The sequence below is a fragment of the Danio rerio genome, chromosome 11 (genome assembly GCF_052040795.2).
Source record: "Danio rerio strain M-AB ecotype USA chromosome 11, GRCz13ab, whole genome shotgun sequence".
Classification (NCBI taxonomy): domain Eukaryota; kingdom Metazoa; phylum Chordata; class Actinopteri; order Cypriniformes; family Danionidae; genus Danio; species Danio rerio.
This window is the reverse complement of record NC_141031.1, coordinates 17824488-17851737: the sequence shown is the minus strand read 5'-3', so window position 1 is coordinate 17851737 and position 27250 is coordinate 17824488. Positions and strand designations below refer to the sequence as shown.

At 42.5% G+C, this 27250-nt stretch overlaps 1 long non-coding RNA gene across 3 annotated transcripts; it reads left to right on the top strand.

The window, feature by feature from the left end:
* Positions 1-6: 6 nt before the first annotated feature.
* Positions 7-27250, top strand: LOC147841727 (uncharacterized). 3 transcript variants are annotated; one of them, XR_015502530.1, is made up of 5 exons: positions 7-1254; positions 5076-5136; positions 24153-24308; positions 25051-25144; positions 26341-27250. It is a non-coding gene; the product is annotated as an uncharacterized LOC147841727 (long non-coding RNA). The 3 variants fall into 3 exon arrangements; XR_015502528.1 differs by lacking the exons at positions 7-1254; positions 5076-5136 and adding an exon at positions 11124-11299; XR_015502529.1 differs by lacking the exons at positions 7-1254; positions 5076-5136 and adding an exon at positions 12807-14692 and having other exon boundaries at positions 21288-24308.

The following is a 27250-nucleotide window of genomic DNA, read 5'->3' as shown; positions in this document are numbered from 1 at the left end:
TGGTCCATTGATTAAATCTTATAATACATTTGTGTACCGAGAGTTACAATTACACAAAATGAAAATCACATTTTTGATTTTACAAACCAAGACGATCCATCTACCCTCGTCAGATGTTAGAGATTCTACAACGTCACCTCTAAACTTGTGAGTCAAAATTAAAGTACCAGCCGAACAGTTAGAAACATGACTCATTAATCACATTTCCCCACTGCTTTTGCCAAAAAATTTTTTATCTGACTCAACAGAATGGCTTTCTTGGACAAAAATAAAATCTGAAAAAAAGAAAAAAAAAAAGTCTCACAGGCTTCATAATATTTCAATTTACAGTTTATGAGGCCTCAATCTTCTGTCCATTAATAAATGCAAAGGGACCAGAGAAGGATGCTTTCTTACCCTCCTCTCTTGCTTTTTTAATGATTGGCCATAACTTTGCACGCGCAGCAGCATCTGACATCCTTGACAGAAGACTAAAGCTCTGTAATGTCACTTGCAATTTTTTTCTGAGTGTTCCTTGACATCAGAAACAAGCTTAAGCACCACAAAAGACAGGTTGTTGAAGGCTTTCGTTGTAGAATCAGCCTAAGTCTCAATAGCGGTTAATTTTTGTAAAGTAGTGTCCTGTTTAACAGAAAATGTATGAATGTCGGTGAAATCCCCACTAGTTTCAGGCTTCTTCTTGGGTTTTTTAGATGGAGGACTTTTTGCTGGACTTGCAGGAAAGGGTGTCGCCAAACTAAGTTTCTCATGATCAAAGGTAGCAGTGATCAGCAAGTGCCTCGAACCTGTTGCTCAGGCTGACTTTGTGCCAACTTCGACATCCATGACTTTAGCTAAATCATGTCTTTTCCTTCCCATTTAAGAGAATCTCGGTAAAACAAGGCAGGCACTATATTAAGATATATTAATACAGAAAACAAGCAAAAAACAAAGATTAATGCTAACTGATTAATCACATTACTACACTGTAAAATATTACTCAAGGGGGTGTTAAATACCACCCAAGAAAATCAGTTATAGTTTAATTAAGTTTGTGAGTTAGCATCTAAAATGCAACATAATGGGTACATTCTACCTACACTATCTATTTTTTAACAGTAAAAAAATGCAACACTTAAAAAAATGAGTAAAGTATACTCTTAAATATTTGCTTTGGTACCGCAAATTGCGCATGTGTCAACATCCAGGAGGGAATTGCAGGATCGCCATTTTCCATGTCATTGCCAACGTGGTGGGACGGCAATTGAATTGCAGGTAAGTTTTATTTAACTTGTTGATTTATTGAATGCAAATGTTAAGTTGTGCAACGTTAAAATCAACCAGAAGATTATAATTTGCGCGCTTCTCTTTGTTGTCGACACCACTGTAACAGATTCATATTTTAGAATTTGTGGTCAGTCAAATTAGCATTTAAATTTTAATTGCCCAGTACTCGCACCTGCTAATATGAATAAACATCTATATCATTTAATTATAGTAGTTTTCATCATTGTCATTGTCTGAAATTTATAAACAGCGAAGCTACTCCACTCCAGTGTTTAAACTTGAGGTGACGGTCGTTCTCAAATGATTCATTCATGTTGAATGAATCTTTAATGGCACTCGAGAAGAACATGATATAAACTCAATTATATTTTCGGCACAGACAGTATTCTTTAGGTTTATTGGTTTGTCCCGTGATGAATGAACAATGCAAACCCAAAGCTATATATTTGTTCTAATAATAGCATATAGTTTTGCTTTGTTTGCAGTGTGATAAATGATTACTTAAGGAGTAGATGTGTTAGGGAGGTATCATGTAACATTTAAAAATGACATAAAAATAACGAAATGACTCGTTAAAAGATTCGTTTATTTTCCTCAACTCAAAGGTCCGAGTCGGTAAAATGATGAATCGAATCAATAGCGTGTGAAAACAAACCAAGTGGTGCCGAACAGTTGATGTGCAGTGGCGAAGGCATTCTGAGTAGGAAAATGGGAGTAAAACTGTTGATATGGTATGCTAGATAATAACTCTTATTATTCGTTTTATTGCATTTGTATTTATATATTGTGTTTTTTGTTATATGGGATCCATTTTTGTTATTATTTTCGCGCGATGTGCTTTATTCGTGATAATTTTTTTTTCCTTTACAAGTACTCAAAGTTAAAAAAATTTCGAACTATTTAAACTGTGTCGTACACAATGTTATTCTAACAACTAGTGCCTGGGTACGTTTGTGTTACGTTTATAAATTTGACTTTACAGCTTATCAGCCTTTGAGCACATGATTAGCATGAATGTAAGGTTACCGCGTGTGCTCAGCTAACGACAAATAGCAAATGATGAGAAATGAGAAAGGGTGTTTTTACGTTCCTATTGTGATCTTTAACAAAACAGCTGTATGATGTGATGTTTTAAATAGTACCACTTACTTTTATTTCATTTAATTGTGTTTGAGTTAACATTGGATTTGCAAAGGCATTGCTAAAGTAGTTAAAATAGTATTTTATTTTATGTTCAAAGAATATATTTTATATAATTGTTTTTTATTATTATAGTTAAAAGAAATATTTTACATGTGGCATCTTTTGTTCGGGCAAGTTCTATGCACGGTCATAATGAAAGTGTCACAGTGTAAAACTAAGACACTGTGACTAACAAACACACATCACATTGCACTCATACATAAAATACATACTTTTAAACATGGACCTTTGTGTTATTTGTATTGTGCATGTGTGTGTTTGTGTAATGTGTATATGTTTTTTTTTTGTCCAGATTAGTATTGTGTTTATGTAAAAATTTAACTTTTATGTCAAACAATAGCCCATATCAACACTGAAATAACCACAGACACATTTTCTTTCAAACTTCATATATTAACCAAACATAGAGTTTACATATACTTACCAGTTTCCATTTCTCAGCACCAAACCTGTTTAACTTTCAAACAAAGCCATTTATACAGATTTTTCCCGCCTTCACTTTGGAGCAGCCATTTTCCATAACATCATCAGGGTCACAACCCCCTGGTCAGTAAATAAAAATCACAGTTTTGTTGTTTAAATTTGTATTGGTTATTTGTTGTGTTGTATTTTGAGTTTTGTATGCATATTCATTTACTTGCATTAATTTATATTTCTGTTGAATGTCTTATGTATTTTTTTGTCTACATGGTAACCCACTACCAGTAAAATGGTTTAACCCATGGGCGGGGCCAATACAATAAAATGGCCCCAAACATTCACTTGGAGTGGGTAGTTGTAGGAGAAGGTTGTGTTTTGTCAGTATTGGTAACAGATTTTGTTCAGGTCATTTACTTGATTTAGCTGAACAAGCCTGTATATACATTGTAAATATTGAATAGTTTATTTTTCTTTATTGTTATTTTGTCACTTTCACCTTTTTGCTAGTGGTGGGCAAAGCGAGGCTTCGTGAAACACTGAAACTATCGAAGCAAATGTGTCGAAGCTTCAAAACGTTTCGAAACACCACTCTACGGTGACACCTAGTGGTCATTGTATTTGTATTTCACTGAAACAGCTTCAGCGAAGAACAGTTGAGCAAATTGAGGTATCAAACCCCACTTTGTAGCCTGGACTCATCAAATGGTTTAGTTGAGCGGTTAGAGTTTGTGGCTACCATGCGGGAATAATGGGTTCGAATCCAGACTAACACAATTGTTTTGAAATTACAAAAAACTTTATTACCAGTTGGTAATGCTTTGTTATTGTATCGTTTTGTTTCAACATTGCTCTGACATACGAATAAACACCTTGTAAATAAATTTGTATTGTTTTGTTCATAAAACAGGGTTGTTACTAGATCAGATACAGTTGTGGCCAGAGGTTAACAATAATTATTTATATTATTAATTAAATTTCCCATTGTATTTTATTAACGTCTATCCAAAACCTAAACCCATCACAGTACTGTAAAACTATGAATTATTGTTTTACAATGTTCCAAAAATGATGCTAAATTGATGGCATATCCACAGCTGTATCCTATCTAGGCTACACCATAAAACAGTAACATGATTAAAATACATAAAATCTGGATTTTGGAGTATTTGTACTAGTCGAGATTCGAACCCAAAACAAATTTGGCATAAAGTACCATAGTGCACACGCACAGTCCACTAGGCCATATTAGACAGAGACATAAATAAAATCATGCAAGTCAAATGCAAATTCTCCGGGTCTTGAAACGCCTCTGAAATGATCGATGCTTTGAATCGCTTTTGTCACGTGACCAAGTGTTTCGAAACACTTTAGTCACGTGACCTGGGTGTTTCGGATCATGCTTCGGTGCAGTGTTTCGAAACACTTGCGCTTCGGGATCTCGACACTGTGTCGAAACGTCAGTTTCACGTCAGCCATCCCTACTTTTTGCTGGATTTTTGTTTTCACTTTGTGTAAATAAATCACTCTTCACTTTCACCAGCGGCTTCTGTGACACTTTTTTGCCTTCATCCACCCGGTCAATCGTAACAGAAAGAAACAGTGTTAATGTTAACAAGATTTAAACGTATTAAATGTTAAAATAAACATTAACAAAGATTAATTAATGCTGTATAAGTGCAGTTCATGTTAACTAATGCTACGTTAGTTAGCTAATGAACCTTATTTTAAAGTGTTACCCATCTCAACTTTTCAAAATGCTGTGTACCGAGAGTCATGTGAAATGAACCAACCAATCAGCTTCGTAACATTAGAAACTTCATTCAAGGAGAGAGAGCTTTATAAATAAATCTTATAGCTGAGCTACAGCGAGGTTTTTCCTGACGGTAAATAGCAAAAATGTCATTGTAACTGACAGCGCCAATCATGATTGCTTATTAACAGCAGACACACACAAGTGCCCAAGTGCTTCGAAATTGATGTAGGAACCAATGCGCCTGGCGTTTTCCACGCGTTTCTCGGTGCGACATGTGAACGCCCCCTTAAGTTTAACATTTTGGATATTCTAAACTTTAAACATTTGAACCAATGTAATTATGAATATATATTTAGTACAATTCATTTTATTGTGAAGCTGTAATAATTCTGTTTCAAAAATCTGTTTCTGACATAGTTTTTTTTCTCCACAGAACAATTGATGTGGAGAGTTCAAGAATTATTCAGAGCAGTTATCCAGAAAGTAAACTATAGGTAACTGTACTGAACACAGCGTCATTTGTCACTTGTTGCAAATGAATTGGCAGTGCAAAATATGCAACTTTACGTCATCAAAACGATTGGATCTGTTAAAACACTACAGATTACAACATGTGCATTCAAGTCTAAACCAATCTATGCCCTGTCTCCATTCTGAATGTCCTTGCACCTTTAGGACATGGGGTGCATTATATACACATTTGTCCAGGTTTCATTCACTGACAACTAATCCAGGCCAGCTTCTTTCCTTCACATGCATAGTGTGTAAATCACACTATTTCCACACAAAAAGCAATATTTTGAGCATCTGGGTAGTCATCTTAAGAAGCATGAAACTGTTCCTTGTGTTTTCCGAGACTGTGATTACAAAACAAATGTATATACAACATTTCACAGTCATAAGAGCAGGAAACATAGCCCCCATTCAGTAGAAGATTTTAAAAGTATTGTTTTTCAAGAACACCAAACCCAGATTCAAGAAGAAAGTGATTCTACTTAACATGAAACTACTGCGACTTTGTCCTTAATGAGGATGAAGACTTGAGCGAAACAATTGTCAAGAAACTGGGATTGCTCTTCCTCAAATTGGAGTGCATTTTTAATGTATCTAATGTATGCATTGATGAAGTAGTAGAGGAACTTAATTTCCTTACGTCATCTGCATCTGGCCCTGTTATTAAAGACATTATCCTGAACACTCTAAAGAACCATGACTGCATTTTAGAAGATTCAGTGATTTTAGAACTGGTCAAAGATCTTTGCAAGCTTAACCCTTTATGTGCTGCTTTAGGACTGGATGGGCCTTTAAGCAATCACTATAGGAGAGACCAATTTTTGAAGGAGCATCTTTCACTGACTGAGCCAGTTGAGTACATACTTAATAGTAGCAAAGATGCAACCTTCCAGTATGTTCCAATTCTCCCATTATTGTCTCAGCTTTTGAACAATAGACCCATTCGGAACACAATATTACAGAACAGAAGGCAACGTAATGGTTCTTCTGAATGGCGATCACTGCGTGATGGATCTTTATACAGAGAAAACATCTTTCTATCTGGAGATGAACTTAAGCTCCCATTGATCCTTTATGTAGATGACTTCGAAATATGCAACCCTCTGGGTACATCACGCAAGAAGCATAAAGTCACTGGTGTGTACTGGGTGTTTGCAGACATCCCTGCTACTCTGCAATCCACTCTAAGTTCTATTAATCTAGCCATTCTTTTAAGGCAAATGATGTCAAAAAATATGGATATCCACAAGTGTTGGAGCCACTGCTTAAAGATCTGAAATGCTTGGAGGATGATGGTATTTTTGTACCAAGTCTGGGCAAAGTGGTGGGGGGTACAGTATTTGCAGTATCAGCTGATAACCTTGGTGCTCACTCCATTGGTGGGTTTGTTGAAAGCTTCTCATCATCACATTTTTGTCGCTTTTGCACTGCAGAGCTTTTACAGATTCAGATACAAGAAGTAAGAGCAGGAATGTTTCCTTTACGAACCAAGTCCAGCCATACCCACCATGTTGAAACAGCATTGTGTCAGACTGCTGAAGCTCATCATTGTGGAGTAAAAAGACAGTGTCCCATGTCTGACAATCTGAGTTACTTTTATGTCACATCAGGTTATCCCCCTGATGCTTTGCATGATTTACTTGAGGGGATTGTAACTTTCGAAATGGCACTGTGTCTTGATGTGTTCATAAAGAAGAAATAATGCTCTCTTCTTGAACTTAACTCTTCAATCTGTCAATTTCCCTACAAATGGAATGACAAAGTCAACTGTCCACTAGCGAACCCCCTGACTTATGCATCACGTAAAAGTATAGGAGGCAATGCACATGAAAACTGGTGCTTGTTGCGGATGCTGCCTTTTCTGATTGGGGAAAAAGTGCCAGAAGAGGACACAGCATGGCATGCAAGGAGATACAAGTGTGGCCAGAAGGTTCTTCAGAGGCTTTACAAGACTGCTTCAATACCACAGACTGGGATATGTTTAAACAGGCTGCCACTTACAACAACACCACTGACCTCCAGGAGTATGCTGAGACTGTTACAGCCTACATAAACAAATGCACTGAGGATGTAACAGTCACCAAAACCATCACAGTCCATCCCAATCAGAAGCCATGGCTAACAGGAGAGGTCTTCAACCTCCTGAAGGCTAGGAACACTACCTTCAGAGCTGGAGATGAGGCGAGCCTAAAGTCAGCTAGAGCCAACCTTTCCCGTGGCATCAGAGAAGCTAAGAGACAGTACTCCAGAGCTATAGCCCATCGCTTTAATGACAGCAGGGACACACGGAGTCTGTGGAGAGGAATACAGTCCATCACAGACTACAAACCCCAACCACAGACCTGTGACAGCACCATCCCCCTGCTGAACGAGCTAAACAAATTCTTCGCTCGTTTTGAGGGACAAAACAGCACCAGTGCACAGAAGATGCCACCTCCCCCTGGTGACCAGGTGATGACTCTGTCTCCGGACAGTGTGAGAAGGTCTCTCAGCAGGATCAACGCACGCAAAGCTCCGGGCCCTGACAACATCCCAGGTCGTTTACTGAGAGACTGTGCATCAGAACTCACTAATGTCTTCACAGACATTTTCAACATCTCTCTAACCCAGGCTGTCGTCCCCACCTGTTTTAAAGCCACTACCATCATTCCGGTCCCAAAAAAGTAATCTCCCTCCTGCTTTAATGACTACCGTCCAATTGCACTGACTCCTATCATCATGAAGTGCTTTGAACGGCTTGTTATGCAGCACATTAAGTCTGTCCTCCCCCCCTCCCTGGACCCGTTTCAGTTTGCTTATCGGCCCAACCGCTCGGCTGATGATGCCATCTCCACTGCACTTCACACAGCACTCACACATCTGGACAAAAAAGACTCCTTCGTCCGTATGCTGTTCATAGACTTTAGTTCAGCATTCAACACTATCATCCCCCAACAGCTCTCTCAAAAACTCCTCCAGCTGGGGCTGAACACCTCTTTGTGTAACTGGCTGCTGGATTTTCTCACTGGAAGACCACAAGCAGTACGGGCCGGCAGTAACACATCCAGCACCATCACTTTAAACACTGGGGCCCCTCAGGGATGTGTTCTGAGCCCTATCCTCTTCACCCTGCTCACTCATGACTGTGCACCATCACACAACTCCAATCTGTTCATCAAGTTTGCGGATGACACAACTGTGGTGGGTCTCATCAACAAAAGCGATGAGGAAAACTACAGAAGCGAGGTGAGCCGTCTGGCCGGGTGGTGCAGAGACAACAATCTCTTTTTGAATGTGGAGAAGACGAAAGAGATTGTTGTTGACTTCAGGAAAGAGCACACTCTCCATGCTCCCCTGACCATCAACGGTGCATCTGTGGAGCGTGTGAGCAGCACCAAGTTCCTGGGTGTACACATCACTGAGGATCTCTCCTGGACTAAAAACTCCACTGCACTGGCCAAAAAATCACAGCAGAGTCTCTACTTCCTCCGCAAACTCAAAAGAGCAAGAGCACCAGCCCCAATCATGTACACCCTCTACAGAGGCACTATTGAGAGCATCCTGACCAGCTGCATCACTGTGTGGTTTGGAACCTGCAATGCATCCTGCAGGAAAACACTTCAATGCATAGTGAGAACAGCTGAGAAGATCATTGGTGTCTCTCTCCCCTCCCTTCAGGACATTTACAGCACACGTCTTACCCGTAAAGCCCTCTGCATAACAGCAGATGCCACCCACCCAACGCACAGCTTCTTCAGTCTGCTGCCATCAGGGAGGAGACTGTGCAGTTTCCAGGCCAGGACCAACAGACTGAAAAACAGCTTCATCCATCAGGCTGTCAGGAAGCTGAACTCTCTCCCAGCTCTGCCTCCCGCTCCCTCCCCACGCACCTCCTCCCCTCGCATCTCTGGACTCTGACACACATACACTCACACTCACACACACACACACACACACACACACACACACACACACACACACACTCATACACTCATACTCATCTGCACTGGTCACTTTATGCAGACACACCATACTACCTCCCAATATGTCACTGACACTTTATCACAATTATCATGTTTACAAGTTCTTTTTGCACTATACTTTTTTTATCTGCACAACTCTGGTTTACTTTGCACTCATTTGCTATATGCCCTTAATGTCACTGTATTGTCTACAATTTTTATTACATATGTATATTTTTTAGACCACATTTATGTGCAATGTATATACTGTAAATTTTCTTTTTCTTAAACTCTACTATTTTTTTATATATATATTTTATATTAATGTTAAGCACCTTGGGTCTGAGAGTAACGCAATTTCGATTCTCTATATGTCTTGTACATGTGGCTGAATTGACAATAAAGCTGACTTTCACTTTGACTTTTGGTGAACTTGAAAGATGTCTTTGAGCTTGTCATGGCCCCTGTTTTCACAGATGAGACTCTAGGATACATGGATAGCAAGATCAGTGAACACCGTTACAGGTTTTTGGATGTGTTCCCAAAAGAGAAATTGACACCGAAGCATCACTTCCTGGAGCATTATCCTTTACTTACAACTGCTTTTGGACCACTTGTTTTTCTCTGGACCATGCGGTTTGAAGGCAAACACAGATTTTTTAAAAGAATTGTGAGGCAGACTGGGTCATTCAGAAACATTCATGATTGCATACCACATCCATGATGCTAACATTCTAAGGCCAAAAATCTCTGTGTCAAGAATGACTCAAGTGGCAGTGGAGGTTCTAAATGACAGCATTAAGGAGTCATTTGTAAAGAAGTTTCCCATGGCAATGGTTGTGAGTATGACAAACAAAGTCACCATTTTAGGCACTGACTATTGTGTTGGAATGGTGTTGCCTTTTGGATCAACTGGAGGACTGCCTGACTTTAGAGAAATACTCCAAATTATCATTTTGCTTGAAAGTCCTGTCTTTGTTCTGAAATTGCTAAGTGGATGGTACCATGAGCACTTAAGGAGCTTCAAAGTAGAGCCCACAGGAGAGATTGAAGTCCTTCAGCATTCAGAAATGAAAGATACTTACCCCTTGGCTGCATATTATACACTACATGGTCGAATGCTGTCCCTAAAATACTTCATTTGCATATCAGATTAGGTTTAAAACTTCAGTTTAACAATTCCTGTTGTGTATTATTCATGCTATATCAATCATGCCAAGTGTACTTACCAATCTTCTAAAAGATCTTGTTTCAGTAATCATTCAGACGTTCCAGGTACATGGTGAATTTGGACTGCTCTATGAGGACACATGCTTTGGGAACCAATTTTTCACTCTAACATCAACTGCAGACCTGGAAGACAAGGCCACTGTGAAATTAGTACGAAACGAGCCCTTGATAACTCTTGACTTGCTTCCAGTAGATGAAACAGGACAGTCCTCTTCACCGAGTACCTTGGAGACCTACCTTCCGGATGATGGTGAGACATGCACCTCTTCTGCAAATGACTCTGTATCATCAAGTTCACAAGATACCATTATTCTCCCTGAGTCATGTCGTTATTCTCCATGGCCAGTGCCGTTTCAAGTGCCAACATTTTCCTGTGACGTTAAACTAATCCTTGCAGAGGCTAGCAAGGCATATCATGCCTCTGAAACATATTTCCATGATGTAAGTGTTAAATCTGCAATAATGCAAGACCTTGCCAAAGCTATATTTTCTTACACTGCGTACCCTTCAAGCATGCAAATATCCTCAGTGGCTGAAGCCCTTCTACAAAAGTTTTCATGCCTAAAGGAGCCTGGTACCTTTGCAGGCATGTATGGCTGGCAGCAACGCCTCAAGTACAAGATGCACAATTTCCGTGCTAAGCTGAAGTAAAAAAAAAATATACATATCCAGAATTAGAAGTAAACACATTGAAGAGAAAGCCAACAGCTGATTCAGCACCAGCTAAAAATGTGTAAAGGCCAAAGAAAGCGGAAGTGAATTATCTCCCTCCTCATCCTGTTGGAGAAAATCAGGACACACTGGAAAAAGAGAGGCGTGAGTTAGTAGATGAAATAAAGAAAAAGAACAACTAAAAAGTAATTGAAGAAAAGATGTCAAAAACCTTTTCAGTTAGAAGACTGGAAGTCGTGACCACCAGCCCTCCTGTAAGTGTCTTTAGAGAGAGGTGGCCGGGATGTTCAGTAAGGCTCAAGTAAGAATATTTTTTTTCAGCTAAGAACTGTTCATCTCATTTGTTTAGCTAAACCTCTATAAGTGATGTTTGTAAACAAATTTCGGGAGGAGCATGCGCAGAAGTTTCAGTATCGAATACGTCATTGACAATTATCCCATCATCAAATCAGTTTCTGAGCAACGCCTATATATACCAAAGCTGTCTTACCTGCAGCATCTCACGACTTTAGCATTGGCACATCCAATCGCTGTAGCCTTGTCCAAACAGCAAAATTCCATGAGGATGACACGGCTCCTCTTGCAAACTCCAAGCCGACGTCCAGCGCATCAGCACTCGGCAGAGCATATCAATAGAGTCCGCGGTCTTAACTTAGGCCCGCCACGCCGCCGCTCTTCCAGACACCGGCAACAAACCTGAGCCGCTCCCCAGTTGGAAACCACCGGCCCAGATCAAGCGAGTGCCAGGCCACCGCTCTGCAGGCGAAGCGCCACCATCGGCCAATTCGCCATGACAGCGTGAGCACGTCTCCGCTACGGCCTCATCCACCCCCCACGCACGGAACATTTCCACTTAGTAGCGCCCGCAATCCCTGCTCTCGGCGCGCCAAATTTAGGATTAACAAGCCCGTCCGCTCGTGAGTGTGACGTCACGCGAAGCGGCTTCCGGGTCCAAGTGCTCTATTCAACTGCATGGGGAGACCCATGAAATGGTAATTATAACGTTTACAAAGCGATTTATTACTTTCGAAAATCATGATCACAATATATATGTCTATGCCTCATACATGATGCAAGTGATTAATTTTATAAATTGTTAAAAATGTTTGGTATTTGTTATGCAGCAAGCCCAAAAATGGTTGTGTACAACATGACTCTGTATAAAACTAACTTATCGTGTAATATGTTTAAAATTGATCATAAACAAATAATTTCTCAACTTACTGCATGGGGAAGACTCATGAAATGTTAAATGTTACAAAGCAATTTATTACTTTCGAAATCACTATCACAATGGGATATATGCCGAAGCATGCTAATATGACTCTTAATTTGCCAGTAACCTGGGTTAAGCGCTTCCGGCGAATTGAATGCCAATGCAAAAGCCAGTGCGTTTTAAGTCTGTTTTTTTTAAAAATGAGCGATCTCCACTAGCTGAGTGATATCGCCATATCTTTATAATATGAGCATTTATTTTACCCCAGTATGTTTAATGGAGCTTACGCGTTAGCCTGCCGTTTCTGACGAGCGCGTGCGAGTAAACAGCTTCTGTCTCATTTTACGCTTGAGCAACCAAATAAATGCTAAAGTTTATTTAACAATGTATTTTAATGACATTACAACATCGATGCTGTATAAGGAACCGTACAAATGGAAATAAGTTCACAATAACAGGTCACTGGAAGTGTATCAGCATGGGAACAGCATTAGCTCAGCATATACCCTATACATACGTCCACACCTTATATCTGACGGGCAGAAAGTGATTAATTTTTATAAATTGCTTATTGTTTTTTTTTTTTTTTTTTAATTGTTATGCAGCAAGCAATGCTTGTGTACACTGATTTTGTATAAAATTAACTTTAATGTGTGATAAGAACTTAAAGTGATCATAAACGAATAAATTTCTCAACTCAAATAAGTGGCGGCTTGGACCCGGAAACGGTATTACATACGTCACCAACAGGTCACCACTTAACAAGCGGATTCTTCATTCATGCTGCTTGCAGATTAACCAGGTTTGTTCAGGCCCTGATGCAAGTTCCAGCGTGAGGCTGCCTCCGCTGATGTCACCAACGCCAGCAGCCCCTTCTCTCTTCTCTTTTCCTTCCACCTGTGATCCTAGGGCCATGAGTAGCGCGAGCACGCCTCCGCAATCGGCTCTAGCCCCCAACTTTCTTCAGGTCCCGACGCAAGTTCCAGCGTGAGGCCTCCTCCGCTGATGTCACTAGCACTAGTAGCTCTCCTCTCTTCTCTTTTCCTTCCACCCGTGATCCCAGGGTCATCAGTAGCGCGAGCATGCCTCCGCAAACGGCCCTAGTCCCCATCTTTCTGTCAGGCCCCGACGTAAGTGCCAGCGCGAGGCCGCCTCAGCTGACGTCACTTACGCCGGCAGCCCCTCTTCTCTTTTCCTTCCACCTGTGATTCTAGGGTCATCAGTAGCGTAAGCACGCCTCCGCAAATGGCTCTAATCCCCAACTTTCTGTCGGGCCCCGACGTAAGTGCCAGCGTGAGGCTGCCTCCGCTGACGTCACTTACGCCGGCAGCCCCTCTTCTCTTTTCCTCCCACCTGTGATTCTAGGGTCATCAGTAGCGTGAGCACGCCTCGCAAACGGCTCTAATCCCCAACTTTCTGTCGGGCCCCGACGTAAGTGCTAGCATGAGGCTGCCTCCGCTGACGTCACTTACGCCGGCAGCCCCTCTTCTCTTTTCTTCCCACCTGTGATTCTAGGGTCATCAGTAGCGTGAGCACGCCTCCGCAAACGGCTCTAGTCCCTAATTTTCTGTCAGGCTCCAACGTAAGTGCCAGCGTGAGGCTGCCTCCGCTGACGTCACTAACGCCGGCAGCCCCTCTTCTCTCTTTCCTCCCACCTGTGATTCTAGGATCATCAGTAGCGTGAGCACGTCTCCGCAAACGGCTCTAGTCCCTAATTTTCTGTCAGGCCCCGACGTAAGTGCCAGTGTGAGGCTGCCTCCGCTGACGTCTCTAACGCCGGCAGCCCCTCTTCTCTTTTCCTCCCACCTGTGATCCTGGGCCACGTATAGACTATATTCCTTAGAGTCATCGTTTAGGTACTTAACATGCATAAACTTAAGTATGTTATTAACGTTTACATAGACAACACGCGTCTATAAAATAAATTGCTTAATTAAATAAATTTGATAAGTAATTATGAAGTAATAATAACACCAAGCTGATAAGCAACTTCAGCTCAGAAATCATCCAGAATCCCATGACTAGCGTACCCCATCTATTTTCACAGCGATTCAAGTCGCAATTGCACTCAGTATAAACCATGGAACTCCATTCAAAACTTCGGGTACTACTCAATGCTACTCGCACTACCTTAAGTTTCTTTAATCCTATCAATTAAGTTTGCCACAGAAATTAAACCGAAAAGTCAGTGGAAACGCGCTATCGTTGCCCCCTTTTTACCATTTCAACCCCTAAACCTTTCCTAACCCTGGTCATTCACCCCTTCAAGGAGTTCTATTATAAGGTTGCTGCTGCACAGCGACCGCTCTCACTGGGGACGCACACCCTATTACGTACTACTTCAAGCACAGTGGCTGCTTCCACTCTAGACACACGACTTATTACGCTCCACTGCAAGTGCAGTGACTGCTCCTACGGCAGACGTACACATCATTATTATGCACCACTGCTAGCGCAGTGACCGCTCCTACAGGAGTTGTGACGGGGTACTATACCTCTGTCAACGGAGTAAATTTACAGTTCTACTGGCGGACAAATATGGACATTGATTCCGGTCAGAGAATCAGGCAACAAAGAAGTAATCCTCTTCAAACTTCTTTAATAACAATTATTAGGCAGTCAGTGCCATCAAACTTTCCAAGTATGTTGTGTTATTTGGTGCATGAACGCACAACATGTCGGAAGAAAAGGAGCGCATTGTGATCTGGCCCGGCATCTGAGTATGGGAAGTTGCACCGCTAATAACAGTCCGTGTGAAACTCGCTAAATATTTTCGGTTCCTAGTGGGCTTTCTGACATAGCCGCCCCCAATTATCGATAAAGATAATTGTAAACCTTAAGAAAGGCCATCTTTGGTTTCCGTGTCTTTATCCTTCATTTCCGGAATTTGAATGAGTTTTACAACAGGCCTTAGATACGACTTATCCTTGACTTGGACTTTGGCAGTTCGAATCCTCCCATCCGCCCCTGCATAGGTCTCTGTAACAGTTCCCACAGGCCACAGCGCACGCGGGAGTTGATTATCTATAAGTAGTACAACTTGGCCGACTACCAGCCCTTTACCATCTATTCTCCATTTTTGCCTGCCCTGTAGTTCTGGTAAGTAGCGATGGACAAATGCAGCCCAGAATTGGTCAGCCAGTACTTGACTGTGTCGCCACCTGCGTTTACCCAGCATCTCGTTAGAGTCACAAAGGACTTGGGGCAAGGAGGCATCATGACGTCCCATTAGTAACATATTTGGGGTTACAGGATCTGGGTCGGCAATGTCAGATGAGACGTAGCCCAAGGGTTTGGAATTTAGTATGCCCTCCACCTCCACTAGTAAGGTTTGTAGGACAGACTCTGGTACACATTGTTCCCGAAGAATGACTTGCAAAGCAGCCTTAACCGATTTCACTTCTCGCTCCCAGGTTCCACCAAAGTGAGGTGCGTTCGGTGGGTTAAATCGAAACTGAATCTGCTGTTGAGCTAGCTGTGTCTGAAGCTTTGGGGCCATTTGCTTAAATGAGTCTCTTAACTCGTGGTCCCCTCCTACAAAGTTAGTCCCATTATCACAGAGTATTTCAGCAGGCTTCCCTCTACGGGATATGAAACGTCGTAGAGACAGAAGGAAGGCATCAGTATCTAGATGTTCAAGTAGGTCAAGATGCAAACATCTGGTGGTTAAACACTTGAATAAGATCCCCCATCTTTTCTCCCTGCGCTGGCCTATCTTTATGTGAAAGGGTCCGAAGCAGTCTATGCCCGTAGAGTAGAATGGTGGTTTAAACAGACGTAGTCGGCATGGTGGTAGGTCGGCCATTTGTGGGTTCTGTGGCTTGGCTCGCCAGAATTGGCAGTTCTGACAGAAATGCTGGTGTTTCCGCACAGCTTCGCGACCTCTAAGCACCCAATATCGACGCCTTAGCTCTGCTAGTACTCGTTCTGCACCAGGGTGATGGAGTTGTTGATCTATGTCTTGGATCAGTAACTTTGTGACTTGATGGTGAGAGTCTAGAACAATCGGGTGAATAGTATCAAATGACAGGGTTTCAGCACGACGAAGACGTCCACCCACTCTTATCAACTCAGCATCTTTGTCGAATTCTGGAGCAAGAGAACTCAAACGGCTATCTGTCGGAATGGGCTGTCCAGCTTTCAGGGCTCTGAATTCCCCTGGGAATGAATCAAGCTGAGCATGCGCTAAGAGAAGCTTTTCCGCCTGTATATACTTTGAGGCATCGTTTGTAGTTTCAGCGTCAGCCGCCCCATCACAAGATGTGACAGTCGCTTGAAGAAGTTCCTTCCAAGTTCTGAACTGACTGAGGTCTGCTGGTACTGGGCTGGGGGTAACACTAATGGCTGCAATGAACGATGCTCGTTTGACTTCATTCATATCAGGTTCAGACTTTGTACTGGGTGTCACTGGCCATACTTCCTGTGGTTGAGTCAAGAATGATGGTCCATATCTCCACTGGTGAGGGCCGGCTATTTCCTCTAAAGTAAGCCCCCTGGTAATGTGGTCGGCAGGGTTTCTATTGGAGTCAACATACCTCCACTTGGACACATCTGTCAGTGTCTGAATTTCAGCTACTCTCGACCCTACGAACACTTTGTACCGGCAAGATTCTGACTTTAGCCAATGCAGCACAGTAGTTGAGTCGGTCCAATGTGTAACTTGGTGTATGGGGATAGTAAGCTCAGCTTGTATGACCTTTGACATCTGAGCGCCAGAGTGTGCAGCACACAACTCCAGGCGGGGCATCGATAAACATTTGCGAGGAGCCACTCTAGAGCGAGCTAGGACAAAGGATACATGGACCTTCTCCTCATTCCGGATTTGAAGATAGGCCACCGAGCCATATGCCCTTTCTGAGGCGTCACAGAATACATGTAACTCTCTGATGGTGGAGGGAGTATCTGACATTGCAGGAGCGTATGGTCTGGCGAATTGTACTGTAGTGATATGGGACAGTTCTGCAACCCATGTGGACCATTTATCACGCAAGTATAAGGGTTCGATAGGGTCATCCCAGCTTAGGTTTTGTTTCCAGAGATCCTGAATCAAGGTTTTAGCCCTAGTGGTAAAGGGTATAATAAAGCCCAGGGGGTCAAACTGACTAGCCAGGGTTTTGTACAGGTTTCTCATTGTTGGCTGGATGGGTTCGGCTATGCGGGTTTTATAACCAAGGGTGTCATCAATACAGTTCCATTGCAAGCCAAGTGTGAGTTCCTGCAGGTAAGAGCTACTCTGGGACAACCAGCACTCGCTACTAGCCGATATAGCCTCTGATGAAAGATGCTTCAGGACAGAAGGTACGTTGCACGCCCACTGTCGGATTTCAAAGCCTCCCTTTAACAGTGACTCACGTAGGCCATCAATTATAGCTTTGGCTTCATCCTGATTGGGGGTACTGTGAAGGCAGTTGTCGACATAAAATGAGGTCTCCACAATATCAGCTAGGTCTGGCCTACTTTCTCTGTTTTCCTGGGAATGGCACTGAAGGGCATAAATGGCACAGCACGGGCTGCATGTTGTGCCAAATGGAAGAACCTGCCACTCGTAAATGTCCGGAACTGCCTCCCTATTCATATTCCTCCAGATGAATCGCAGCACAGGCCGGTCCCCAGGTAACAGACGCACTTGGTGAAACATGCCTTTGATATCCCCACTCACTGCAACGGCATGCTGTCGGAACCTCAATATCACCCCCAACAGAGATGGTCCTAGCGTTGGCCCAGGAAGAAGTTGTTCATTTAGACTTTGGCCATTATACTGGAAGGAGCAGTTAAAGACGATACGATCTTTTCCATTATGATGCACCCGGTGGTGTGGGATAAACCATGACTCTGTGGAGTGGTTTGCCTCTTGTGGTGTTATCTTTGCTATGTAACCTGCTGACTCAAGCTTTTGGATCTCAGAACAGTAATCCTGTGCCTGCAAAGGATTTTTGGCTAATTTTCTTTCAAGGTTTCTGAGGCTGGGCAATACAGCTTCAATGCCTGTATGGAGCAAAGTGATGGGGGTACGTCTTAGCAGTGGAGTAGCATAACGCTGTATCCCATTTACGTCTACTCTGACAGTAGTAGTCTGTAAGAGGTTATGGCATTGTTTGTCTTGCTGTGATCTTGTTATCAGCTTTTCATTGTATGGCAATGTGTCAATTTGCCACAAGCGCTCCACATGCTGAGACAGCTCTTCACGTGATGGGGCTGTCATAATATGTAGGCATTGTTGCAGGCCTTTGGGGGGCTGAATTGGACTCATTGGTCCCTGTAGTACCCAACCAAGCTTGGTATGTATAGCAACAGGGCCACCATCTGGTCCCCTTCGTACTGGCTGTGTTGGCGTCAGGAGGTGTGGCAGGTCAGACCCTATGAGGAGTAACGGCTTGACTCTGTCTACTGGCTGTAAAGGCAGACCTTTCAGATGGTGGTATGACTTCTGTAGTGCTGCTACGGGGTAGTTATGCTCAGCAAGACATAGACCAGGGGCAGAAAAGGCATTGCGTATGACATACCTCTCTGATGGCTTGGCAAATGGAGAGACCTCAAAGGTGACTTTGGACCCATTAAGGTTAGTATGGTTTCGCTGGATTGTCTGCAGAGAAAGCACTTCTGGAACTCCACTAAGCCCAAGCTGTCGAACTACTTGAGGGAGGACAATAGTCCTTTCTGAGCCATCGTCGAGCACGGCATAAGCCTCAATGGTTTGGGTTTGACTGTGCAGGAGAACTCGTGCAACCTTGAGCATCACCTTCTGTGAGCGGTTAGGTCTATCCAGATAGATTTGTGTCGAAGGCAAACTCACCATTAGAACTGCTCTGGAAGTGTCTTTAATTGAGTCATGCAGTATGGTAAGATGGATTTCTTTGCATATTTTACATGGCCGCTTGAGGTTACAAGTATTAACTGAGTGATTCCTCCCACACTTCCAACAGCGTTTGTCTCTTGTGATCCAACTGACGATTTGATCGGTGGTCAGCTTCTTGAATTTGTCACATGAGTTCAAATAGTGGTCTGGGTTGTCACAGTACGGACAATACGGCTTTGGCTTGGGACTGACCTTTGCCGGTGTTGCTGCTGGTGGCTTAACAGCGTTTTCTGAAGTCAGAAACGAAGTCGTTGGACGTTCCCAATGATATGAAGAACTTTTACTCCTGCCAGATGTCTTTGTAATATCTGACTGGAACATAGCAACCGCTCTACTGGAGATTCGCTTGGCTTGGGATTTTGTCTGTAACCAGGCTGCTAGGTCAGGAAGTGTATACGTTCTGTCTGTACCAGATTGAAGGATGCCATGACTAAAGCAGTACTCCACAAAGCTATCTCTGTAGGCAGGGGGCATTTTTCCTAAAAGGCGGTCAACATGGGAACCACACATGAGCTCAAATCCATTCTGGCCCTCTAGAGTCCTCAGCATACCGACTAGGGATTGGACAGACAGGGCGAATGAGTCAAATGAGTTTGCGTCACCTATTTTAAGTGGAGGTGTACTCATAATAGCCCCTAATTCAGATTGAACTAGCTGTCTGGGCTGGCCGTACTTCGCCTGTAAAGCTTGTAAGGCTGCGGTGTAAGGTTGTGGGTGGTGCATATAAGCTTTAGCTAGCTGTTGTGCACTAGCAAATTTCAGATGACTCATTAATACTTGGTATTTGTATTGCTCGCTAATGTGAGTATGGGGACTTAGTAGGCTGTCTAAGGCCAATTTCAAGAGGGCAAAGTAACTTTCTATACCACTTTCAAACACAGGTAGTGTTGGGCGAGGGATGCCATAGGCTGCGGCCATCAAAAGCTCTGTTCCGGGTTGAGGCAAGTAGCCAGTTTGGGAAACAGGTGCATTTGCAAAGGGCTGTGGGCAAATAGGCATGTTAGATGCAACTGTCACCCTCTGATGAGGAGCTGTTGGTGGTATAATATCACTGTCTGTGTGGGGCATAGCATTATGAGTAACTGTTGTATGCATAGGGTTAAAAGTGGGTCGTGGCCCTGAAATTGGGTTTGGTGGATGCTGATTGGCTATTTGGGCAGTGTGAGCTGGAGCTTGTGTTAACTTAGTTGCCTGTAGCGCCCCTGGGGGAATGTAGGGTGTTGAATGGGCCATATAAGGATCCTTTAATGTGCTCTGTGCCTCTGGAACAGTTTGTATGATCTGCATTCTGGGCGGTGCGGCGCATGAAGACTGCTGTAGGACAGAAGATGGAGCTGGGCTAGCACAAAGGGACTTTGGTGGCGGTGCTGTGGTGTCTGGGGATGCTTGAAGTTCAGCATCGTTCACACTTAGGTCTTGGCTGAGTAAAGAATTTACAAGTTTAGCGACTTCTAAGTCAGCTTCGGCCTTTTTCAGCTTCCGTTGTCTTTCCAATTGATTAGCTAATGCTTCCTTTGCCTCCAGAGCCTCTTCCTGTACGCGCTGAGCCTCCTTAGCTTGTGTTCGCAGTCTGTGATATTCTATTTCTGCCAGCTTGTCCTCCTCCATCTGCTCAAGAAGATTATTATACTGACGCTGCTTAATTCTCTCCTCCTAGATGGCTGCCTGACTGCTTGTGAGTGCTAAAGTAGCTTGTGCACGAGAAGTAGTGGAAAAACTACTGGATTTAGAATGAAGGCTGGCTTTACTATGGGACGTTTTCCTTGACTGGCTTTTATGTTGGCTGTGACAACGTGAAGCAGTGATTGAAGGAGGGCCCTCAGGAAGTGTATAGCCAACTTCATAATCTCCCAAATGTGATGGCAGTTTACCCTTTCTCTTCGGTCTGACTGCGGGGTCTGATACAACTACAGTTGCACTGTCCATATTGTTTGCTTTGCCAGATCCGGCTCGAAGGACCAACTTGTGACGGGGTACTATACCTCTGTCAACGGAGTAAATTTACAGTTCTACTGGCGGACAAATATGGACATTGATTCCGGTCAGAGAATCAGGCAACAAAGAAGTAATCCTCTTCAAACTTCTTTAATAACAATTATTAAGCAGTCAGTGCCATCAAACTTTCCAAGTATGTTGTGTTATTTGGTGCATGAACGCACAACATGTCGGAAGAAAAGGAGCGCATTGTGATCTGGCCCGGCATCTAAGTATGGGAAGTTGCACCGCTAATAACAGTCCGTGTGAAACTCGCTAAATATTTTCGGTTCCTAGTGGGCTTTCTGACAGGAGTCTTACACCATATTTTGTATTATTGCAAGCGCAGCGACTGCCCCTACAGGAGTCGCACACCTTATCATTTTGTACTATTGCAGGCGTAGTTACCGCTCCCACCGTAGTCACACTCCTTATCATTATGCACTTCTGCAAGCGCAGTGACCGATTCTACGGGAGATGCACACCTTATTACATACTACTGCTAGTGCAGTGACCTCTCCTACAGGAGACACACACCTTTTTATCATGCACCACTGCTAGCGCAGTGACCGCTCCTACGGGGAACGCACATTAATATTACGCACCACTGCAAGTGCAGTGACCGCTCCTACAAGAGACGCACACCTAATTACACACTGCTGCTAGGGCAGTAATTTCTCATACGGGAGACACCCTATTATTATGAAAAACTGCAAGCACAGTGACTGCTCCTATGGGAGAAGCACACCTTACTATTATGTGCCACCACAAGTGCAGTGACAGCTCCCACTAGAGACGTACACCTCATCAAGCATCACTGCCTGTCCAGCGACTGCTCCCACGGGGGAAGCCCACCTTATTATTATGCACCACTACAAGTGTAGTGACCGCTCCCACTGGAGACGTACACCTTATTATGCACCACTGCAAGTGCAGTGACCGCTCCTACGGGAGACGCATATATTATTATGCACCACTGTTAGTACAGTGACCGCTCCTACGGGAGACGTACACCTCATAATTATGCACCACTGCAAGTGCAGTGACTGCTCCTACGGGAGACGCACACCTTATTACACACTGCCACTAGGGCAGTGACCACTCATACCTCATACAGGAGACACACACCTCATTATTATGCACCACTGTTAGTACAGTGACCGCTCCTACGGGAGACGTACACCTTATAATTATGCATCACTGCAAGTGCAGTGACCGCTCCTATGGGAGACGTACACCTCATAATTATGCATCACTGCAAGTGCAGTGACTGCTCCTATGGGAGACGCACACCTTATTACACACTGCCACTAGGGCAGTGACCACTCATACCTCATACAGGAGACACACACCTCATTATCATGCACCACTGTTAGTACAGTGACCGCTCCTACGGGAGATGTACACCTCATAATTATGCACCACTGCAAGTGCAGTGACTGCTCCTACGGGAGACGTATATCTTATAATTATGCACCACTGCAAGTGCAGTGACTGCTCCTACGGGAGACGTACACCTTATTACACACTGCCTCTAGGGCAGTGACCACTTATACCTCATACAGGAGACACACACCTTACTATTATGCACCACTGTTAGTACAGTGACCGCTCCTACGGGAGACGTACACCTCATAACTATGCACCACTGCAAGTGCAGTGACTGCTCCTACGGGAGACGTACACCTTATTATGCACCACTGCAAGCGCAGTGACTGCTCCTACGGGAGACGTACACCTTATAATTATGCACCACTGCAAGCGCAATGACCGCTCCTACGGGAGACGTATACCTCATAACTATGCACCACTGCAAGTGCAGTGACTGCTCCTACGGGAGACGTACACCTTATTATGCACCACTGCAAGCGCAGTGACGGCTCCTACGGGAGACGTACACCTCATAACTATGCACCACTGCAAGTGCAGTGACTGCTCCTACGGGAGACGTACACCTTATTATGCACCACTGCAAGCGCAGTGACTGCTCCTACGGGAGACGTACACCTTATAATTATGCACCACTGCAAGCGCAGTGACCGCTCCTACGGGAGACGTACACTCATAACTATGCACCACTGCAAGTGCAGCGACTGCTCCTACGGGAGACGTACACCTTATTATGCACCACTGCAAGCGCAGTGACTGCTCCTACGGGAGACGTACACCTTATTATGCACCACTGCAAGCGCAGTGACCACTCCTATGAGAGACTCATTCCTCATCATACACCACTGTCAGCACAGTGACAGCTATTACGGGGATGCATACTTTAACACACACCATTGCTAATGCAGTGACCACTCCCGCAGAAGACGCCCGTCTCCTGTGGGAGCAGACACTCTTGCTAGAGACATTTGTCATGCACCACTATCAACACAGCAACTGCTTCCTCCCAAAACACATACCTTATAACTCAACAGCACCCCTCCAAATTTTTAAGATCAGCAAATTTTGGGGGGCTTGCACATTGTCTGGCTGCTGTCCTGTAACAAATAGCGTTTTTTGGGGAGCGTTCTGGGGCCGGGCAAGATACTTCGCTCAAATCCCAACTCCTCTTTGTTTCCTTATAAGGGGAATAACTCGAGTTGGGGTGTCTCCTCGAGCTCAGAGCCCTCCCCCCGGACAGCACGCCAAATAAGCTTTATACTTAAACGAATGCAAGTGTGAACTCGTGAAGTGATGTTTGTAAACAAATTTCGGGAGGAGCATGCGCAGAAGTTTCAGTATCGAATACGTCATTGACAATTATCCCATCATCAAATCAGTTTCTGAGCAACGCCTATATATACCAAAGCTGTCTTACCTGCAGCATCTCACGACTTTAGCATCCCTCCACCACCCCGTCACCTCACCTCTTGCATTACATTCCCGGGGGGAGCGTTCTGGGGCCGGGCTAGATACTTCGCTCAAATCCCAACTCCTCTTTGTTTCCTTATAAGGGGAATAACTCGAATTGGGGTGTCTCCTCGAGCTCAGAGCCCTCCCCCCTGACAGCACGCCAAATATGCTTTATACTTAAACGAATGCAAGTGTGAACTCGTGAAATGCTTACTACCACTATGAAATTTGTTGCGTTTTTGTCTTGTCCCTTAACTGATTTACTAGATCAAGGAGGAGTTCCGGCGTATAACAACAATCTCCTTGGAAGAGACATTTTTGCGGAATCTTGATTGGCACACACCACGTCTTCTGCAGCTGATGCATGCCAAAGGAGGAGCATTTGGTACCAAGATGCATCCTCTCCTGAACACTGTAAATGAGGTATCTTTCTGTCTTATTTTCTCATTTTGCAGAAGAAAAAAAATACATGACACATTCTTAAAGAGTTAGTTGATCCAAAAATGAAAATTCTGTCATTAAAGACTCAACCTCATGTCGTTCCAAGCCCTCTGTTCATTTTCAGATACACATTAAGATATTTTGGTTATAACCCAAGAGCTTTCTGACCCTTCATAGATTGTATAATCATGAATCACATTGAAAGTCCAGAAATGTAACATAAATATTCAGATATGACCATGTGACATCAGTTGTTTTTGTGCGCGAAGAAAACAAATACGTTTTTTCAACAATTTCTTTTCACCCGGGGCAAAAGTGCCATCTGCCATTATGGGAGGCACTGCAACGTACATGGATGAAGTTGCTAATTTCATTGCATTTGAAGTTAACTGGACGAGCACAACGTGATGGATGTTGGCTTATTCCTATAATGGCAGATGGATGTCTCTTGAGAGAAAAAATTGACTTAAGTTATATTTTTAGTTTTCTTTGTGCATGAAACGTATTCTTAAACTGTCTATGGAGGACCAGAAAGCTCTTTGATTACACCCAAAATACAGTATCTTTGTGTTTGAAGATGAACAAAGGTCTGACGGGTTTAGAACTACATGAGAGTGAGTTATTGATCACAGAATTTTCATTTTTGGGTAAACTAACCCATTAAGTTGTAGTGCACAGAACTCACAGAGTTACTGTATTTTCACTGAAAACCATGTCTTTGTAGTTCAAGGCTATTGAGAAAAAAAAGGGATACGTTGATCCGTTGCCTCATTGAGTATCTTGGGGAAACTCAGGAAGAACTCTTCCAAGACTGTCAGGTATGTTACTAAGTGATTTGTTGTTTCAAATAGGGCAACACGATTAACCGTTATTGCATCGATATCGAGGTTTTAACTCCCGCGATAACCTAACCTCAGGAGGCTGAGGTTTTTTCCCTCGCCTCTGACATTTGAGTGACAAACCTATTAGCCAATCAAAATGGTCGAAAATGACGCTATTATTTATTGTGCGTTTCTCCTTTAAGACGCAGCATCCACATTTACAAAGAGAGCCATTTCAGAAAGAAGTTACGAACAGGCGGGACATCCAGAGGAAACACTACCGATCTATACGAGCATCTTTAAAATCAAAAAATCGCATTGCAATCACAATATTTATCAGTAAAACCGCAATTAGGTTTTTTTCTCAAAATCGTGTAGCCCTAGTTTCAAGGTAATCAAATGATTACACATAGTTTAATTTTCCTTATTGAACATTGTGCTTAAAGAATTACTCCACATTCATAAAAAAATGTCACGATAATTTACTTACCCCCATGTAATGTGGGAATAATTACATTTGGAATGTAATTATCTGCGAACACATCTGCGCTAAGGCAATGGCTAAAAGAAAGTGCTCTAATGTTTGGGTTACATTTCACAAAGGTTCATGCGGACGGACATGGAGGACCAGAAATTACTTAAGTAAAAATAAATAAATGTATAAATACATAAATGCAGAAATAAATAAATGTAAAAATACATAAATTAATAAATAAATGCATGTAGAAATACATAAATAAGTAAATATGAATAAATAAATGTATATATAAATAAATTAATTAAATGCTGAAATAAATAAATGTAGAAATACATAAATTAAAAAAATTAATAATTTTGTGTTAAAGTGTCATTTATAATTTAGCTATTTTGGTACCATTTGTGTTATGCTACATTTATTTCTACATTTATTTGTATTTCTATATTTATTTATTTTTACATTTATTTCTGCATTTCTACATTTATTTATTTCTGTGTCCATATGTTAATGAGGTAGGCAGTCCTAACCTCTCTCAACGCAGGATTGGTTAAACGGGATCCCTATTTTTATGGCTGTAGTACTGTGGATAATACAACCATTGCTAACGATTTACAGCGAATGCACCAAGCGACTGCCTTTTGCTTTGTTTAAAACATGCTCTCGATGATTTAGTTCAGTTCAGTGCTGAAAAATGCTTTTTTTTTCTTTTTACCAGGAGAATGAACTTGAAGGCCACACAAATCACATAATGAAATTGGTAGTGATTAAAAATCCCACAGCTGAGGTGGACCCAGTGAATGTGTGTGTCGTCATAGAGGGCAGCAGAGTGCTGAACGGTTGTGGGAACATAACCACAGCATGCACATTATTGATGGGACTTATTTATGCACTCAACCTTCAATATCCAAAAAACCTCAAGTACACTTTTGAAGTGTTCCAGAAACTGTTTTTGGAACTTGATGGAATGAAGCTGCTAAAAAAGATCCAAAGCCTCAGGTGTAAGCTACTGGAATGAGCTGGCTACATCCAGTAAAGACACTGTTCTATATGTAAATGGTATTGTGTTGCAATTACAATTTTGTAAAATGTTTTATGAAGTTGTGTTGGGGGGAATTTAATGCACTTGTACCTAATTAGTGTTTTTTCAAATGTTTTTCAAAATGTTTAAGAAGTTGCATTCAATGCAAGTTATATGAAGTTGTATTTTCCTAAAAATTTTATCTAAGAGCATTTTTTGCTTTGGTTTTTAAAAAAAAAAGTTGTTGAAATGTTGGCATGGCATTCTGTTGAGGTAAAGGAGATTTTTTTTATTTATTTTTTTGTATTTTTTTTATTATCATTTCAGTGACTCCTTTCATTTGTGTTGCAAGTGTTGCACACGTATCTAAACACTGAAGTTTTAATTTTGGAATGTGTTCAGATGGGTGGAAAACATAATATGGAATGTTTAATGCTTTATGTAATGTATTTGTTTTGAAATTTATTGTAAGGTGTTTTGTATGTACTTTTTTGGTAAAAACGTACCTTTTTTGTACTTGCATTTTTTTGTACTTGCATTTTTTTATTACATTTTTTAAATGTTTTTAAAATATGTTTTGTCAATAAAAAAAAAGCAATTGATGCTA